The sequence below is a fragment of the Rhinoraja longicauda genome, unplaced genomic scaffold, assembly GCF_053455715.1.
Source record: "Rhinoraja longicauda isolate Sanriku21f unplaced genomic scaffold, sRhiLon1.1 Scf000085, whole genome shotgun sequence".
Classification (NCBI taxonomy): domain Eukaryota; kingdom Metazoa; phylum Chordata; class Chondrichthyes; order Rajiformes; family Arhynchobatidae; genus Rhinoraja; species Rhinoraja longicauda.
This window is the reverse complement of record NW_027601303.1, coordinates 301,295-320,498: the sequence shown is the minus strand read 5'-3', so window position 1 is coordinate 320,498 and position 19,204 is coordinate 301,295. Positions and strand designations below refer to the sequence as shown.

Here is a 19,204-nt window from a genome sequence, read left to right as displayed (position 1 = left end):
TGATCAGCCATGATCACAATGAATGGCGGTGTTGGCTTGAAGGGGCAAATGGCCTCCTCCTGCACCTATTTTCTATGTTTCTAACCTTGCCATCCAGGATAAAGGCTTCTACACCACCATGTTACCTATTGCCAAATCCCCACTGGCTGGAACGGGAAATAAAACATTTCATGGGCCAACTACAAACGTCCCAACTCTACTGGAAACTGTAGTCCCCACTGCTCCCATGGCACATTCCAGCGCCATCCCTGGAGTGTCCATTCCAGAATAGAAGGATTATATCACATGCCTAGACTCTGCTCAGTCTCCATGATGTCAGGTATCTGTCTGCAATAACCACCACCAGTCCCACTTCACAAGAGAATCATCCGTCTTATCTCTACACGACGAAACCCGCCGAAAGGTTCACAGGACAGCGTTACTGGGAGGGAGCTGGAGACGTCAGGCACGATGAGGGTGAATTGGGTTCATGCCTACAGTGCCTTCAGGGTAGGTGGAGGCGCCCTGCAAAACACAAAGATGGCTAAGGACAGGAAGGTCTGTTCACAGGAACTGCACCAGCACATCAAGCTCGTGGGCAGACCGGATTTAGACTTTGAAAATGGCAATGCCTGCATGTGTAATATGTGTTAAAACAATTTCACTCTGCAGTTGCACATTGAACTACTGAACTGTTGACCAAACATCTGTTCCTCTCAGCACTCAGCTCTCCAATTGATGCATCCTCAACAAACAGAGATTGTCCTTTGCTATCTTGCAGACATTCTCTATTATCATAGCTGAAAGATACAACTCTGCACTAAACGGCACTACGTCTGGTCCTGAACTATCCCAGCTGTGGACAGGTGATCTCTCCCTCCCTTTAAATAATCTCCAGCAATCTAAGTTAAAACATATTTGGTTATCTTAACATTGTGCGTGATCTGGCCAAGTACAAATGACTGCCAGTTTTCCTACAGTGTAATAAAGACAATGTGTATTTACATTATTGATTAAAATAGTGAATGCAGAAAACAGTGGAAGTGCAATGGTGGATGACCCATTATCAGAACTGGGACTGTAATCAAATGCTGCTCAAACTGCTGAGTGTTTCCAGCATGTTGGCATTTTCTCTTTTTCCTTCAGATCTTCTGGAATAGCGATTTTTAAAAACTTCCATGCCCAAAAAACTGGTTGCAAAAGTCACACGTTACCTTACAGTGGTCAACAGATTTGTGTAATTTTCATACTTCCACTCACAAACCCAATAGTCCCAACTCATTTGAATAATGAAATGAGAACTGACATGTACAAAATGCATTCCATGTTGCAAATCTGAAATCCTCACAGTATCCTTTGCTCTTACTCTCATTCTGCTGCACCTTGTCGAGGCAGTGAAGAAAGCCAATGGAATGTTGGCCTTCATAACAAGAGGAGTTGAGTATAGGAGCAAAGAGGTCCTTCTACAGTTGTACCGGGCCCTAGTGAGACCGCACCTGGAGTACTGTGTGCAGTTTTGGTCTCCAAATTTGAGGAAGGATATTCTTGCTATGGAGGGAGTGCAGCGTAGGTTCACTAGATTAATTCCCGGAATGGCGGGACTGTCGTGTGTTGAAAGGCTGGAGCAATTAGGCTTGTATACACTGGAATTTAGAAGGATGAGGGGGAATCTTATTGAAACATACAAGATAATTAGGGGATTGGACACATTAGAGGCAGGAAACATGTTCCCAATGTTGGGGGAGTCCAGAACAAGGGGCCACAGTTTAAGAATAAGGGGTAGGCCATTTAGAACGGAGATGAGGAAGAACTTTTTCAGTCAGAGAGTGGTGAAGGTGTGGAATTGTCTGCCTCAGAAGGCAGTGGAGGCCAGTTCGTTGGATGCTTTCAAGAGAGAGCTGGATAGAGCTCTTAAGGATAGCGGAGTGAGGGGGTATGGGGAGAAGGCAGGAATGGGGTACTGATTAACCATATAACCATATAACAACTACAGCATGGAAACAGGCCTGTCTGGCCCTACCAGTCCACACCGACCATTCTCCCTGACCTTGTCTCATCTACCTGCACTCAGACCATAACCCTCTAATCCCTTCCTATCCATATACCTATCCAATTTACTCTTAAATAATAAAATCGAGCCAGCCTCCACCACTTCCACCGGAAGCCCATTCCATACAACCACCACACTCTGAGTAAAGAAGTTCCCCCTCATGTTACCCCTAAACGTTTGTCCATCAATTCTGAAGCTATGTCCCCTTGTTGGAATCTTCCCCACTCTCAAAGGGAAAAGCCTACCCACGTCAACTCTGTCCGTCCCTCTCAAAATTTAAAAAACCTCTATCAAGTCCCCCCTCAACCTTCTACGCTCCATAGAATAAAGACCCAACCTGTTCAACCTCTCTCTGTAGCCTAAGCGCTGAAACCCAGGCAACATTCTAGTAAATCTCCTCTGTACCCTCTCCATTTTGTCGACATCCTTCCTATAATTTGGCGACCAGAACTGCACACCATACTCCAGATTCGGCCTCACCAATGCCCTGTACAATTTCAACATTACATCCCAACTTCTATACTCGATGCTCTGATTTATAAAGGCAAGCATACCAAACGCCTTCTTCACCACCCTATCCACATGAGATTCCACCTTCAGGGAACAATGCACAGTTATTCCCAGATCCCTCTGTTCCACTGCATTCCTCAATTCCCTACCATTTACCCTGTACGTCCTATTTTGATTTGTCCTACCAAAATGCAGCACCTCACACTTATCAGCATTAAACTCCATCTGCCATCTTTCAGCCCACCCTTCCAAAAGGCCCAAGTCTCTCTGTAGACTTTGAAAATCTACCTCACTATCAACTACTCCACCTATCTTAGTATCATCTGCATATTTACTAATCCAATTTGCCACACCATCATCCAGATCGTTAATGTAAATGACAAACAACAGTGGACCCAACACAGATCCTTGGGGTACTCCACTAGACACTGGCCTCCAACCTGACATACAATTGTCAACCGTTACCCTCTGGTATCTCCCATTCAGCCATTGTTGAATCCATCTTGCAACCTCACTATTAATACCCAATGATTTAACCTTCTTAATCAACCTTCCATGTGGAACCTTGTCAAATGCCTTACTGAAGTCCATATAGACAACATCCACAGCCTTGCCCTTATCAATTTCCCTGGTAACCTCTTCAAAAAATTCAAGAAGATTAGTCAAACATGACCTTCCAGGCACAAATCCATGTTGACTGTTTCTAATCAGGCCTTGATTATCCAAATAATTATATATATTGTCCCTAAGTATCTTTTCCATTAATTTTCCCACCACAGACGTCAAACTAATAGGTCTATAATTGCTAGGTTTACTTTTAGAACCTTTTTTAAACAAAGGCACAACATGCGCAATGCGCCAATCTTCCGGCACCATCCCCGTTTCTAATGACGTTTGAAATATTTCCATCATAGCCCCTGCTATTTCTGCACTAACTTCCCTCAATGTCCTAGGGAATATCCTATCAGGACCTGGAGACTTATCCACTTTTATATTTTTCAAAAGTGTCCGTACCTCCTCTTCTTTAATCCTCCTAATTTCCATCACTACTCTACTTGTTTCGCTTACCTCACATAATTCAATATCCTTCTCCTCGGTAAATACCGAAGAAAATAAATTGTTTAATATCTCCCCCATTTCTTCCGGCTCAGCACATAGCTGTCCACTCTGACTCTCTAATGGACCAATTTTATCCCTCACTATCCTTTTGCTATTGACATATCTGTAGAACCCCTTGGGGTTTACTTTTACATTACTTGCCAAAGCAGCCTCATATCTTTTTTTCACTTTTCTAATTTCCTTCTTAAGATTCCTTTTACATTCTTTATATTCCTCAAGAGCCTCATTTACTCCCTTCCGCTTATATTTATTGTATATCTCCCTCTTTTTCCGAACCAAGTGTCCAATTTCCCTGGAAAACCACGGCTCTTTCAAATTATTATTCTTTCCTTTCCTCCATTTCTCTATTATATCCTTTTCATAAAACAAAAATTTCCATTTCACTCCTTTTAAATCCTTTCTCATCTCCTCAAAATTAGCCTTTCTCCAATCCAAAATCTCAACCCTTGGTCCAGATTTGACCTTCTCCTTAATGATATTGAAACTAATGGCATTATGATCACTAGACCCAAAGTGCTCCTCAACACATACCTCCGTCACCTGACCCATCTCATTTCCTAACAGGAGGTCCAACACTGCCCCTTCTCTGGTGGGCACCTCTACGTATTGCTGCAAAAAACTATCCTCCACACATTTTACAAACTCCAAACCATCCATTGAGAATGATCAGCCATGATCACATTGAATGGCGGTGCGTACAGGCTCGAAGGGCCGAATGGCCTCCTCCTCCTGCACCTATTGTCTATTGTCCTCGGATCACTCAGTCTCAGCTGTGACCAAACGGCGATAACAATGTGCAACTCTCCTCACACAAAGGCTCAGAAAGGCCTTTACTCCGGCAACTGAGGAAGTGTTATCAGTAAAAATAACGGGACCCATGCAGCCATTTTGTGAACCAAACTGGGCCATCTGCTTCCACAGCACCAGACCGCTCAGCGCCCTCAACACATCAACTGTTAGCTCCAACTTCACTCAACTCTGTGTGATTGTTGTGCAGCACCTGCACCAACACGTCCCATAACAACGCGCAGCTGGTGCTGGACATGACTTTCCTGCTTCAAACTCTCACCGGGACACATTTAGTCACAACAATCAATGCAAAGTCCTCACAACAACAAATCAAACTCAATGGGGAGATTTACCCGCAGTCTCTCCCCAAGATTAGACCCATCCACTGGGGGCCGGCGGCAAATACTCACCGATGGGAAGCGGCTGTCCCCGCCCGCCCGGACAGCGGGGACCCTCTCCCCGGCCTGGATCCACGGAGCCGCACTGCGCCTGCGCGTGGGACTGTCCGGGGGGCGGGGACACTCCCCCTCGGCCTCCACCATTGGCTAAGGCAGTTGGCGGACACCGCCGACAACCAATGGGAGCAGAGGAGCGGGCCCGGTCTGAGCTGACGGTTGGAGGGTCAGGTGACCGGTGGCGGCGCGCGGGCGAGCGGGCGAGCGGCCGTTAAAGCGTCTCCGCGCGAGGGGACCGCGCCTGCGTGACGCGCACGCGCAGAGACGATCCGGGCGGTGACAGCGATTGACCGATTGCTGATTGACAGCGGCACCGCCCTGAATCTCCAGCGCCCTGAAACCCGGCTCAGCATCACTCAGCCCCGCCCCACATCGCGGCCCCGCCCCCAACCCCCCCCCCCCCCCCCTCCATCTCTCTCTCTCTCTCTCTCCCCCTCTCTCTGTCAGGTGTGTGGGGGATAGGGGTCAGGTGTGCAGGTGGTCACGTGTGTGGGGGCGGGTGGGGGTAAGGTGTGTCGTGGGTCAGAGTGATGTATGTAAGGGTCACGGGTGTCTGGGGGTGGGGGTCATGTGTGTAGGGGGTCATGTTTGTGCGGGGGTCAAGGGTCAGGTGTGTAGGGGGTCACGTTTGTGTGGGGGCAGGTGTGTGGGGGGCTCGGGGTCATGTGCATAGGAGGTCACATGTGGGGCAGGTGGGGGTCAAGGTGCCCCTCACACGTGACACCCTACACACATGACCACCAGCCGCCACACACACCTGACCCCCAGCCCCCCACACACACAAGACCGCCTGACCCCCACACATGACCCCCTGACTCCCAGTCTCCCACACACCTGCCCCCCAAACACCTGACACCCAGCCCCACACGTGACCCCCTGACCCCCACACACCTGACACACGGGACCCCCTACACACATGATCCCCTAACCCCCCACACACCTGACCCCACACCCCCCTCACAAACCTGGCCCCAGATACGTCTGACCTCACGCCCCAGACACACGGGACACCCTACACACATAACCACGTGACCCCCCGAGCCCCCACACATCTGACTCTCTGACCTCCGCACTCCTGACCCCTACCCCTAGACACATGTGACCCCTACACACATGACCCACTGACCCTCCCACACACCTGACCCCCAGCCCCCCCTCACACAACTGACCCCCGGAGGCCCACACACCTGACCCCCAGCCCCCACACACCCGACCCGCAGCCCCCCCACACACACCTGACCCCCGGACAGCCCACACACCTGACCCCCAGCCCCCAAACACCCGACCCGCAGCCCCCCACACACCAGCCCCCGCACACCTGACCCACAGCCCCCCAACAAATCTGACCCCCAGCCCCCACACACACCTGACCCCCGGACAGGCCACACACCTGATCCTCAGCCCTCACACACCTAACCCCCAGCCCCCACGCACCCGACCCGCAGCCCCCCACACTCCAGCCCCCAGCCCGCGTACACCTGACCCCCAGCCCCCCAACACATCTGAACCCCAGCCCCCACACACACCTGACACCCATCCCCCCACACAGGTGATCCCCTGACTACCAGCCCCGCATGCACCTGACCACCTATACACATGAGCCCCTGACGCCCCACACACCTGACCCCCACCCCCCCCCACAAGCGTGACACCCTACACACATGACCCACTGACCGCCGACACACCTGACCCCCAACCGCCCCCACACTTGTGACCCCGTACACAAATGGACACCTGGCCCCAGAACTCCCCACCGCACGTGACCCCCAGACCCCCCGCACACCTGACCCCCACCAGCCTCCACACACGTGACCCCCGATACACATGACCCTCTGAGCCCTCACACACCTGACCCCCAGACGCACCTGACCACCAGCACCCAAACACACCTGACCCCTGACCTCCACAAAGGTGACCCCTTACACATATGTCCCCTGACCCCCAGCCTACCCAAACACCTGACCACCTACACAAATGATCGCCTGACCCCTCATACAACTGACCCCACCCCCCACAAACATGACCCACTACACACCTGACCCCTATCCCCCACCCCCACACTTGAACTCCTACAAACATGATCCCCTGACCCCCCACACACCTGTCCCCACCCCATCACACACGTCACTTCCTACACACCTGACCCCCCAGTCCCCACACACACCTGACCCCCAGACCCCTACACACCTGACCCCCCAGTCCCCACACACACCTGACCCCCAGCCCCCAGGTACACCTGACCCCAGCCCCCACACACACCTGACCCCAGACCCCTACACACCTGACCCCACACCCCCCTCACAAACCTGGCCCCAGATATGTCTGACCTCACGCCCCAGACACACGGGACACCCTACACACATAACCACGTGACCCCCGAGCCCCCACACATCTGACTCTCTGACCTCCGCACTCCTGACCCCTACCCCTAGACACATGTGACCCCTACACACATGACCCACTGACCCTCCCACACACCTGACCCCCAGCCCCCCCTCACACAACTGACCCCCGGAGGCCCACACACCTGACCCCCAGCCCCCACACACCCGACCCGCAGCCCCCCCACACACACCTGACCCCCGGACAGCCCACACACCTGACCCCCAGCCCCCAAACACCCGACCCACAGCCCCCCACACACCAGCCCCCGCACACCTGACCCACAGCCCCCCAACAAATCTGACCCCCAGCCCCCACACACACCTGACCCCCGGACAGGCCACACACCTGATCCTCAGCCCTCACACACCTAACCCCCAGCCCCCACGCACCCGACCCGCAGCCCCCCACACTCCAGCCCCCAGCCCGCGTACACCTGACCCCCAGCCCCCCAACACATCTGACCCCCAGCCCCCACACACACCTGACACCCATCCCCCCACACAGGTGATCCCCTGACTACCAGCCCCGCATGCACCTGACCACCTATACACATGAGCCCCTGACGCCCCACACACCTGACCCCCACCCCCCCCCACAAGCGTGACACCCTACACACATGACCCACTGACCGCCGACACACCTGACCCCCAACCGCCCCCACACTTGTGACCCCGTACACAAATGGACACCTGGCCCCAGAACTCCCCACCGCACGTGACCCCCAGACCCCCCGCACACCTGACCCCCACCAGCCTCCACACACGTGACCCCCGATACACATGACCCTCTGAGCGCTCACACACCTGACCCCCAGACGCACCTGACCACCAGCACCCAAACACACCTGACCCCTGACCTCCACAAAGGTGACCCCTTACACATATGTCCCCTGACCCCCAGCCTACCCAAACACCTGACCACCTACACAAATGATCGCCTGACCCCTCATACAACTGACCCCACCCCCCACAAACATGACCCACTACACACCTGACCCCCATCCCCCACCCCCACACTTGAACTCCTACAAACATGATCCCCTGACCCCCCACACACCTGTCCCCACCCCATCACACACGTCACTTCCTACACACCTGACCCCCCAGTCCCCACACACACCTGACCCCCAGACCCCTACACACCTGACCCCCCAGTCCCCACACACACCTGACCCCCAGCCCCCAGGTACACCTGACCCCAGCCCCCACACACACCTGACCCCAAACCCCTACACACCTGACCCCCCAGCCCCTACACACCTGACTCCGAGCCCCCCCCATACACCTGATCCCCAGCCGCACCTACACACCTGACACCCGGCCCCCGCATACACCTGACCCCCAGCCCCCAGGTACACCTGACCCCAGCCCCCACACACACCTGACATCCAGCTCCCCTACACACACCTGACCCCCAGCCCCCCCAAACACGTGACCCCCTACACACATGACCCCCTGATCCCCAGCACCTCCTCGCACTGACCCCCAGCCCCCCCACACACCTGACCCCCAGCACCCACATCCCCTGACCGCCAGCCCCCCACACACGTGACACATGACACACATGACCTCCTGACCCCCAGCCCCCCCAAACACCTGACCCCCAGCCCCCAAACATCTGACCCCCCAGTCTCCCCCACACGTGACACCCTACACACATGTTCCCCTGCCCCCCCACAGACATGAATCCCATCCCCCGACAAATGTGACCCCGTACACACCTGACCCCACCTTCTAGATACACCTGACCCTCTACACAAATGACCCTCTGATACCCAGCCCCCCACACACACCTGACCTCCAGCCCCCCAAACACCTGACCTCCAGCCCCCCGCACACACCTGACCGCCACACCCCCACAAACACCTGACCCTCAGCCCCCCCACACACGTGACACCCTACACACATGACCCCCTAACCCCCACACAACTGACCCCCTGCCTCCCAAACACCTGAACCCAGCCCCCCAACACATGACCCCCTACACACACGATCCCCATACCCCCCCAAATCTGTCACCCACCCCCCCCCCCCACACACTGGACCCCCTGCACACCTGCCCCCCTGACCCCCAGCCCCCCACATACCTGACTCCCAGCACCCACACCCCATGACCTCCAGCACCCCGTCACACGTGACCCCCTACATACATGACCCACTGGGGATCACACACCTGACCACCAGCCCCCCACACAAGAGACCCCCCCCCACACCTGACCACCCCATCACCCCACACAAACATGACCCCCTACACACCTGACCCCCACCCCCAGACACACGTGACCCCTACACACATGACCCCCGGCCCCCCACACACGTGACCCATGACACCCACACACCTGACCCCCACACACGTGACTCTCTACACACATGACATCCAGCCCCCACACACATGACATCCTGCCCCCACACACATGACCCCGACACCCACACATCTGACCCCCACCCGCCCCCACACACTGTACACTGAGGGGAGAGGAGGGGAGCGCCTGTCGGGCGGGGACAGCCGCTTCCCATCGGTGAGTATTTGCCGCCGGCCCCCAGTGGACGGGTCTAATCTTGGGGAGAGACTGCGGGTAAATCTCCCCATTGAGTTTGATTTGTTGTTGTGAGGACTTTGCATTGATTGTTGTGACTAAATGTGTCCCGGTGAGAGTTTGAAGCAGGAAAGTCATGTCCAGCACCAGCTGCACGTTGTTATGGGACGTGTTGGTGCAGGTGCTGCACAACAATCACACAGAGTTGAGTGAAGTTGGAGCTAACAGTTGATGTGTTGAGGGCGCTGAGCGGTCTGGTGCTGTGGAAGCAGATGGCCCAGTTTGGTTCACAAAATGGCTGCATGTTCAGGGCACTGTTTCACAATGAAACCATCAGCTTGTTATTCCCGGGTTCAGTTATTTTTACTGATAACACTTCCTCAATTGTCAGAGTAAAGGCCTTTCTGAGCCTTCTGTGAGGAGAGTGGTCAACAGTTCAGTAATTCAATGTGCAAATGCACAGTGAAATTGTTTTAGCACATATTACACATGCAGGCATTGCCATTTTCAAAGTCTAAATCCGGTCTGCCCGTGAGCTTGATGTGCTGGTGCAGTTCCTGTGAACAGACCTCCCTGTCCTTAACCATCTTTGTGTCCCGCAGGGCACCTCCACCTACCCTGAAGGCGCTGCAGGCATGAACCCAGTTCACGAGTTGCTGAGCTAACTGCCTCACACACTAAATCCTTGGGGCCGGGACCCCACTCTGCGTTTGATCTGAATGTTGTCGGCACATCTTACCGTGCTCAAGGCCCACTTTCTGAAGTGCCCGGCAGATCCTGTGCCGGTCACATCAACAACTGTAGTAACTGTGGGCTCACACGCTGGGATTCGGGAGCAGTGCCCTGCATTTGGGAAAGTCTGTCATTACTGCAAACGTAGAAAACATTTTGTCCGCTGCTGTCGTTCGCGTGGGAACAGAGTCGGGACAAAACAGTCGGTACATCTGCTACAGCCCGAGCCGTCTCACACAGCACCTGCATCACTCCCTGTGTTTAACGAGCATGACCTAGCTGCTATCAACGGACTGAATATCAATATACATTCCTTATCAGACCCATCTGCTAAACATCTCGATCCCATGGTCACCCTCCTCATTAACGGAGTGCCTGTTACTGCAAAGCTCGACACAGGGGCTCGCTGCAACGTTATCACCTTATCAGAGCTCCACAGGATTCGTAATGCCAAGGACATCAAGCCAACCATGGCCTCACTGCTTTCCTTTGGAGGGGGCTCAGTCAAGCCCGTTGGAACTGTTGTGCTGCAGTGCCAGCTAGCGTCCTGTGTTCACAAACTGTCTTTCTTGGTTGTCCGGGAAAACACTCCTTCCCTGCTAGGCATTGCTGCCTGCATCGACTTAGGCTTGGTTGCCTTCGACTCGGTGGTCCATCAACTGGCTTCCGCACATGCCCCCGCCCACCGATTCCTCTCGCAGTACGGTGAGCTCTTTAACGACAAGCTCGGCAAGCTTCCGGTCACGTACAAGATCACGACCGACCCAGAGGTCTTACCGGTCATCCGTCCCACCCACCGGATTCCCCATGCTATGCGGGACCGCGTGCTGAGTGAACTCAACAGGATGGTGGATCTGGGAGTGATTGCCCCTGTCACGGACCCATCAGACTGGGTCTCCACCATGGTGGTTGCCTCTAAAAAAACACGGCCACACTATCCCATGCGCACGGTGGAAGATGTCGCAGCGCAACTGGGCAAGGCAAAAGTTTTCTCTGTCCTCGACGCAAAAAGCTCCTTCTGGCAGATTCCGCTAGATCACAACTCCTCCAACCTGACCACTTTTTGTACACCGTTTGGACGTTTCAAATTTTAACGTATGCCCTTCGGCATAAACTCAGCTAGCGAGGTGTTTCAGCGCACCGTGGAACAGCTATTTGCCGGATACCTGCTCGATTGTGGTTGACCACATCCTCGTCGCCGGTCAGAATGTAAAGGACCACGACGCCAATCTGAAGAACGTCCTCGACCGCGCCAAAGAGATCAATCTCAAGCTCAACCCGCTTAAGTGCAAATTCCGGGTGAGCGAAGTCAACTACGTGGGCCACATATTCACGAGCGCCGGTCTCAAACCCGATCCATCTAAAACGATCGCGATCAACGAACTGCCAGCGCCCTCCGATGTGACCGGTCTGCAGCGCTTTCTCGGAATGGTCAACTACCTGGGAAAATTCATCCCGGAGTTTAGTGAAATATCTGCCCCTTTACGCCTACTAACTCACAAAGACACTGTTTGGGGCTGGCATGAACAGCAACAGAGAGCGTTAGACACTCTGAAACAACAGATGTATTGTGCCCCCACTCTCGCGTACTACGATGTCAAGCTGCCTGTCACGCTGTCCTGCGATGCCTCGCAGTATGGGCTGGGTGTCGTCTGCCTTCAAAACAGCGGTGACGGCCACAGACCTGTTGCCTACGCCTCTCGTACTATGACAGACACCGATCAACGATATGCGCAAATCGAAAAAGAGCTGCTAGCGGTCGTCTTCGCTTGCAGAAAATTCAATGATTTTATCTTCGGCAAGAAGGTCACGATCGAAACAGACCACCAGCCACTCATTAGCATTGTAAGCAAGCCAATACATGCCGCCCCTGCGCGGCTCCAGCGGATGATGCTGCAGCTTCAGAGGTACGACATCTCTCTAGTCTACAAGCGGGGCAAGGACATGCACCTGGCGGACACCCTTTCTCGAGCTCCGCGGGCAACCTGCGGCTCTCCTTCGTCAGGAGACGAGTTTGCCGTCATGATGGTCTCCTACGTCCCCTCGTCCTGCCTGGAGGACCTGGCAGCCCAGACTGCCGCCGACGACACCCTCCTAGCACTATCGTCTGTCATAAGACATGGGTGGCCGGTCAAGCAGAACAGACTGCCGGCTGCCTTACCGTCCACGACGAGCTCGTCCTGCAAGGTGGCATTGTCGTAAAGGGCCACAAACCTGTGATTCCTGCCTCCTTACATGGCAAGTACTTCGACAGCATCCATGGGGTCACCCAGGCACAGAAGCAACGATCTCGAGAGCTACGAGCATGTTCTTCTGGCCTGGAATGTCTGACTATATTCGTCAAAAAGTAGAATCCTGTGAGGTGTGCAACAGCCTGGCGCTGCAGCAGCAGAAACAGCCGCTCCTTCCATACCCGGTTCCTGACCTCCCGTGGTCCATCGTGGCAACTGATATTTTTGAGTGGAACGGGAAGCGGTACTTAGTCATAGTCGACTCGTACTCCGGGTGGTTCGAGATCGATCTGCTCCCGAGCCTCACCTCCACGGCAGTGATCCAGAAGCTTGCACGCCATTTCTCCGTCCACGGGGCTCCTCATCGCCTACTCTCCGACAACGGCAGCCAATTCTCCAGCCTCCAATTCAAAGAATTTGCTGCACGCTGGGACTTTTGCCACATCACTAGTAGCCCCGAGTACCCTCAGTCCAACGGGCTAGCGGAGCATGCCATCCGGAGTGCCAAGCATGTGATGGAACGTTCCCGCAGAGCGGGATCCAACGTTTTCCTCGACTTACTAAACCTGCGGAACATCTCCCGCGATCCGATCCTTGGTTCACCCGCACAACGCCTAATGTCCAGGCAGACAAGAACTACTTTACCTATTGCTAAACATACACTGGAGCCACAAGTTCGCTTTCCATCTGATGTTCAGTCCCAGCTGCAACGGAAATGTGACATCAAAAAACGCTGGTACGACAAGACGAGCAGGCCTCTGCCACCACTGGCTAATGGTCAGGTGGTCCGCCTACGAACCGAAAAGGGTCACGACCGCCTGGGGGTGATATCTTGGCCTGCGCCCGAGCCTCGTTCGTATTTAGTCGATAGCACTTATTGTTACCTCCGCTTGAGTACAAATAAAACTATGAGTTGCAACTCTTGAGTATTGGCATGAATACACAACACCATCTCCTCTGGTGCTCGATTCCTACTCTGCACAATAGACTCTGTGCATCTACCCAATCTCTTCCTTTTATGATTTTGTACACCTCTATAAGATCAACCCTCATCCTCCTACGCTCCAAGGAAATGAGACCCAGCCTACTCAACCTCTCCCTGCAACTCACACCGTCTCGTCCTGGCAACACCTTCATAAATCTTCTCTGACCCTTTTCAAATTGACAATATCTTTCCTATAACATTATTCTATGTTTCTATGTAACATGGATTTGTGCCTGGAAGGTCATGTTTGACTAATCTTCTTGAATTTTTTGAAGAGGTTACCAGAGAAATTGATAAGGGCAAGGCTGTGGATGTTGTCTATATGGACTTCAGTAAGGCATTTGACAAGGTTCCACATGGAAGGTTGATTAAGAAGGTTAAATCGTTGGGTATTAATAGTGAGGTTGCAAGATGGATTCAACAATGGCTGAATGGGAGATACCAGAGGGTAACGGTTGACAATTGTATGTCAGGTTGGAGGCCAGTGTCTAGTGGAGTGCCCCAAGGATCTGTGTTGGGTCCACTGTTGTTTGTCATTTACATTAATGATCTGGATGATGGTGTGGCAAATTGGATTAGTAAATATGCAGATGATACTAAGATAGGTGGAGTAGTTGATAGTGAGGTAGATTTTCAAAGTCTACAGAGAGACTTGGGCCTTTTGGAAGGGTGGGCTGAAAGATGGCAGATGGAGTTTAATGCTGATAAGTGTGAGGTGCTGCATTTTGGTAGGACAAATCAAAATAGGACGTACAGGGTAAATGGTAGGGAATTGAGGAATGCAGTGGAACAGAGGGATCTGGGAATAACTGTGCATTGTTCCCTGAAGGTGGAATCTCATGTGGATAGGGTGGTGAAGAAGGCGTTTGGTATGCTTGCCTTTATAAATCAGAGCATCGAGTATAGAAGTTGGGATGTAATGTTGAAATTGTACAGGGCATTGGTGAGGCCGAATCTGGAGTATGGTGTGCAGTTCTGGTCGCCAAATTATAGGAAGGATGTCGACAAAATGGAGAGGGTACAGAGGAAATTTACTAGAATGTTGCCTGGGTTTCAGCACTTAGGCTACAGAGAGAGGTTGAATAGATTGGGTCTTTATTCTTTGGAGCGTAGAAGGTTGAGGGGGGACTTGATAGAGGTTTTTTAAAATTTTGAGAGGGACGGACAGAGTTGACGTGGGTAGGCTTTTCCCTTTGAGAGTGGGGAAGATTCCAACAAGGGGACATAGCTTCAGAATTGAGGGACAAAGGTTTAGGGGTAACATGAGGGGGAACTTCTTTACTCAGAGGGTTGTGGCTGTATGGAATGGGCTTCCGGTGGAAGTGGTGGAGGCTGGCTCGATTTTATTATTTAAGAGTAAATTGGATAGGTATATGGATAGGAGGGGATTGGAGGGTTATGGTCTGAGTGCAGGTAGATGAGACTAGGTCAGGGAGAATGGTCGGCGTGGACTGGTAGGGCCGGACAGGCCTGTTTCCATGCTGTAGTTGTTATATGTTATATGTTATATGTAACATTGTACCAATTGATTTATTATATAAATCAGTTTATTTTGACAATTGTGGCAAAATCAGTTTATTAACATTGATGGGTTTTAAAACTGTATACGGTCGCAGAGTGTTTGGATTTATGTTAATATTATTTTTTTTGTTTTGTGCTGGTTTGTGATTTTGTATGTTGCGTATTTTTATTGCTCTGATTGTTGGACTGTGGGTCATGAAATTTCGTCCAAAAGACTTGTTTTTTTGGATGACAATAAAGGCTATTCTGATTCTGGCTATTCTTCTGATTCCAAGTCGATGGGGCAGATGTGGGGCAGATGTGGTCCCGAGGTCCTTATAAGTTTATAAGTTTACGACTTTATAATTTCACAACTTTATTTTCATGAAGTTCTAAGACAAGAATTTAGCCCACTTGGCAGGAGAATGAGGTTGAGAGGGAAAGATAGATCATCCGCGGTTGAATGGTGGAGTAGACTCGATGGTCCAATGGCCTAATCTTGCTCCTATCTCTGATGAACATGAATGAAAGTGTTGTGGATAAAATATAAGGGACCAGTCATTGCGGCGGCTCTCCACTGGGAGGGAACGTTGATCACAAAATAGTTATGGGGGAGGGCACCATTCCATAATTACAGGAGGGCACCATGTTACAGGATAGATATTGTCAAGCTTGAAAAGGATCAGAGAGGATTTATGAGGATGTTGCCAGGACTAGAGTGTGAGTTAAATACGAGAGAGAGAGAGAGCGAGAGGGAGAGAGACAGAGGGAGAGACAGAGGGAGAGAGAGAGGCAGTGAGAGACGTAGACAGTTAGGGAAACAGAGAGTTATAGAGAGAGGGAGAAAGAGGGAGAGATACAGAGAGGGAGAGAGGGAAAGGGACAGAGAGACACAGAGGCATAGAGAGACAGAGAGACACAAGAGAAGGAGAGAGAGAGAGCGGAGGGAGAGTTAAAGATAAAAAAAGGAGGGAGAAAGAGGGGAGGCAAAGGCAAGAGAGGGATAGAGGAGAGAGGGTGAAATAGAGGTTTAGTTCAAGTCAAGTCAAGTTTATTTGTCACATACACATACACGATGTGCAGTGAAATGAAAGTTCAGCGAGAGAACAGGCTATTCGGCGCATTCAGTCTCGCCTTCCTTCTTTCCTGCTTCATGAATGAGGATAATAGAGAGAGTGGGAGTTAGAGAGCAGGAGAACAGAGGGGGGGAGAGAGCGGAGGGAGAGGGGGAAAGAAAGAAATAGAGAGAGAGCGGGAAAGAAAGAAAGGGGGTGAAAGAGGAGAGAGAGAAAGAGATGAGAGAGAAAAAGAGGTGATAGGGAAAATAGTAGAGGGCGGAAAGGGAGAAAGAGGATAGGGACAAAGAGAGGAGATAGAAAAATAGAGGGGAGTGAGAAAAGGGGTGAGAGCAGGTCAGTGTCTTGTTTAGAGATATCTCTTCCACCCAGATATCTCTTCCAATCCCTGTTCCGGACGTACACCGGCCCCATCCCCGAACTCTACCTTCCCTACATCGACGACTGCATTGGTGCTACCTCTTGTACCCATGCAGAACTCAATAACTTCCTACACTTCACCACCAATTTCCATCCTGCTCTTAAATATACTTGGACTATCTCCGACATCTTCCTACCGTTTCTGGACCTCACCATCTCCATCACAGGAGACAGACTAGTGACTGACATCTACAATAAACCCGCTGACTCGCACAGCTATCTGGACTACACTTCTTCCCATCCTGTCTCCTGCAAAAAAATCTATCCCCTACTCCCAATTCCTCCGTCTACACCGCATCTGCGCCCGGGATGAGGTGTACCACACTTGCAAAACTTGGACAGGGAAATGAAAGTGACTATTTGACTGTAAGTGGGAGGGTAGACAGGGAGTGTTGTAGAGCAGAGGGATCTAGGAGCGCAGGTACACAGTTCCCTGAAAATGGTTTAGAGCAGAGGGATCTAAGAGCGCAGGTGCACAGTTCCATGAAAATGTTTTAGAGCAGATGAATCTAGGAGCATAGGTACACAGTTCCCTGAAAGTGTGGCGTCGCAGGTAGCCAGGGAATGTTGTAAAGCAGAGTGATCTAGGAGCGCAGGACACAGTTCCCTGAAAGTGGCATCACAGGTAGCCAGGGAGTGTTGTAAAGCAGAGTGATCTAGGAGCGCAGGACACAGTTCCCTGAAAGTGGCATCACAGGTAGGCACACACACTTACACACACCATTAACAAATACAACTCCCTTGTCCCTCTTCTGAAACACTGGTATTAGGAGTTAAGAGAGAGGTGAGCGAGAGGGGGAGAAAGAGATGGGGAGGAAGAGAGGGAGGAGAAAGAGAGTGGGAAGAGTGAGCGAGCGGGGAGAGAGAGATCACTTTTTCCTGTATCTGTACATTGTGGACAGATTGATTGTAATCTTGTATAGTCTTTCCGCTGACTGGATACCAAACAACAAAAAAGCTTTTCACACAAAGCTGGGTGGCAGTGTGAACTGCGAAGAGGATGTTAGGAGGTTGCAGGGTGACATGGACAGGTTGAATGAGTGGGCAGATGCATGGCAGATGCAGTATAACATAGATAAATGTGAGGTTATCCACTTTGCCTGAGGAGGCAGATTATTATCTCAATTGTGTCAGATTAGGTAAAGTGGAAGTGCAACGAGACCTGGGTGTCCTTGTACACCAGTCACTGAAAGTAAGCGTGCAGGTACAGCAGGCAGCGAAGAAAGCTAATGGCATGTTTGCCTTCATAACGAGAGGATTTGAGTATAGGAGTAAAGAGGTCCTTCTACAGTTGTATAGGGCCCTGGTGAGACCGCATCTGGAGTATTGTGTGCAGTTTGTTTATCCTAATTTGAGGAAGAACTTCCTTGCTATTGAGGCAGTGCAGCGTAGGTTCACCAGGTTAATCCCCTGGCTGGTGGGACTGTCGTATGAGGAAAGATTGGAAAGACTGGGCAGGTATTCACTGGAGTTTAGGAGGATGAGAGGGAATCTTATAGAGACGTATACAATTATAAAAGGACTAGGCAAGCTAGATGCAGGAAAAATGTTTCCAATGTTGGGGGAGACCAGAACCAGGGGCCACACAGTCTACGAATAAAGGGGAGGACATTTAAAACTGAGATGAGAAGAAACTTTTTCACCCAGAGAGTTGTGAATTTGTGAAATTCTCTGCCACAGAGGGCAGTGGAGGCCAATTCACTGCATGAATTTAAAAGAGAGTTAGATAGAGCTCTGGGGGCTAGTGGAATCAAGGGAAATGAGGAAAAGGCAGGTACAGGTTACTGATTGTGGATGTTCAGCCATGTTCACAATGAAGGGCGGTGCTGGCTCGAAGGGCCAAATGGCCTGCATCTATTTTCTATGTTTCTAAACTAAACTAAAGATGGGGATTGGGGGTGGGGGGACGAGGGAGAGAGTGATCAGAGAGTGAGGGAGAGAGGAGAGGGAGAGAGTGGGGGGGAGAGGAGAGAGCAGGGAGAGGGAAGAGAGAGGGCGGGGAGAGAAAGTGCAGAAAGAGAGGGGAGGAGAGCGGGGGAGAGAGAGAGAGGGCAGAAAGCGAGGGTGGAGAGAGAGAAGGGGGGGAGATAGAGAGGAAAGGCAGGGAGAGAGGAGAGAGGGGGCGGGGAGAGAGAGAGCAGAAAGAGAGGAGAGAGGGGGGGTGAAAGAGAGGGGGAGAGAGGGGGAGAAAGAGCGGGCAGAGAGAGTGGGGAATTGAGTGTGGAGAGAGAGGGTGAGAGAGAGAGGGAACGGGAGAGAGAGAGGGGAGAGAGGTGGGGAGGAGGAGATAGAGCGGAGGTAGAGAGAAGGGGAGAGAGAGACTACTGAGAGGTGGGAGGAAGAGAAGTCAAGAGAGGGGGTGAGATGTGTTAGTTTAGAACTACATGGAAAATCGGGAAGAGAGAGGAGAAATAAAGAGGGAGAGGGAGAGAAAAAG

At 52.0% G+C, this 19,204-nt stretch overlaps 1 protein-coding gene across 1 annotated transcript in view; it reads right to left on the bottom strand.

Moving 5' to 3' along the window:
• LOC144589893 (NACHT, LRR and PYD domains-containing protein 3-like) overlaps nucleotides 1-5,031 on the bottom strand; it is a 111,083-nt gene extending 106,052 nt beyond the window's left edge. Inside the window, 1 exon segment of the mRNA XM_078394876.1 lies at nucleotides 4,858-5,031. The gene's annotated coding sequence lies outside the window, so the exon portion shown is untranslated.
• Between the last annotated feature and the right edge of the window lie 14,173 nt (nucleotides 5,032-19,204).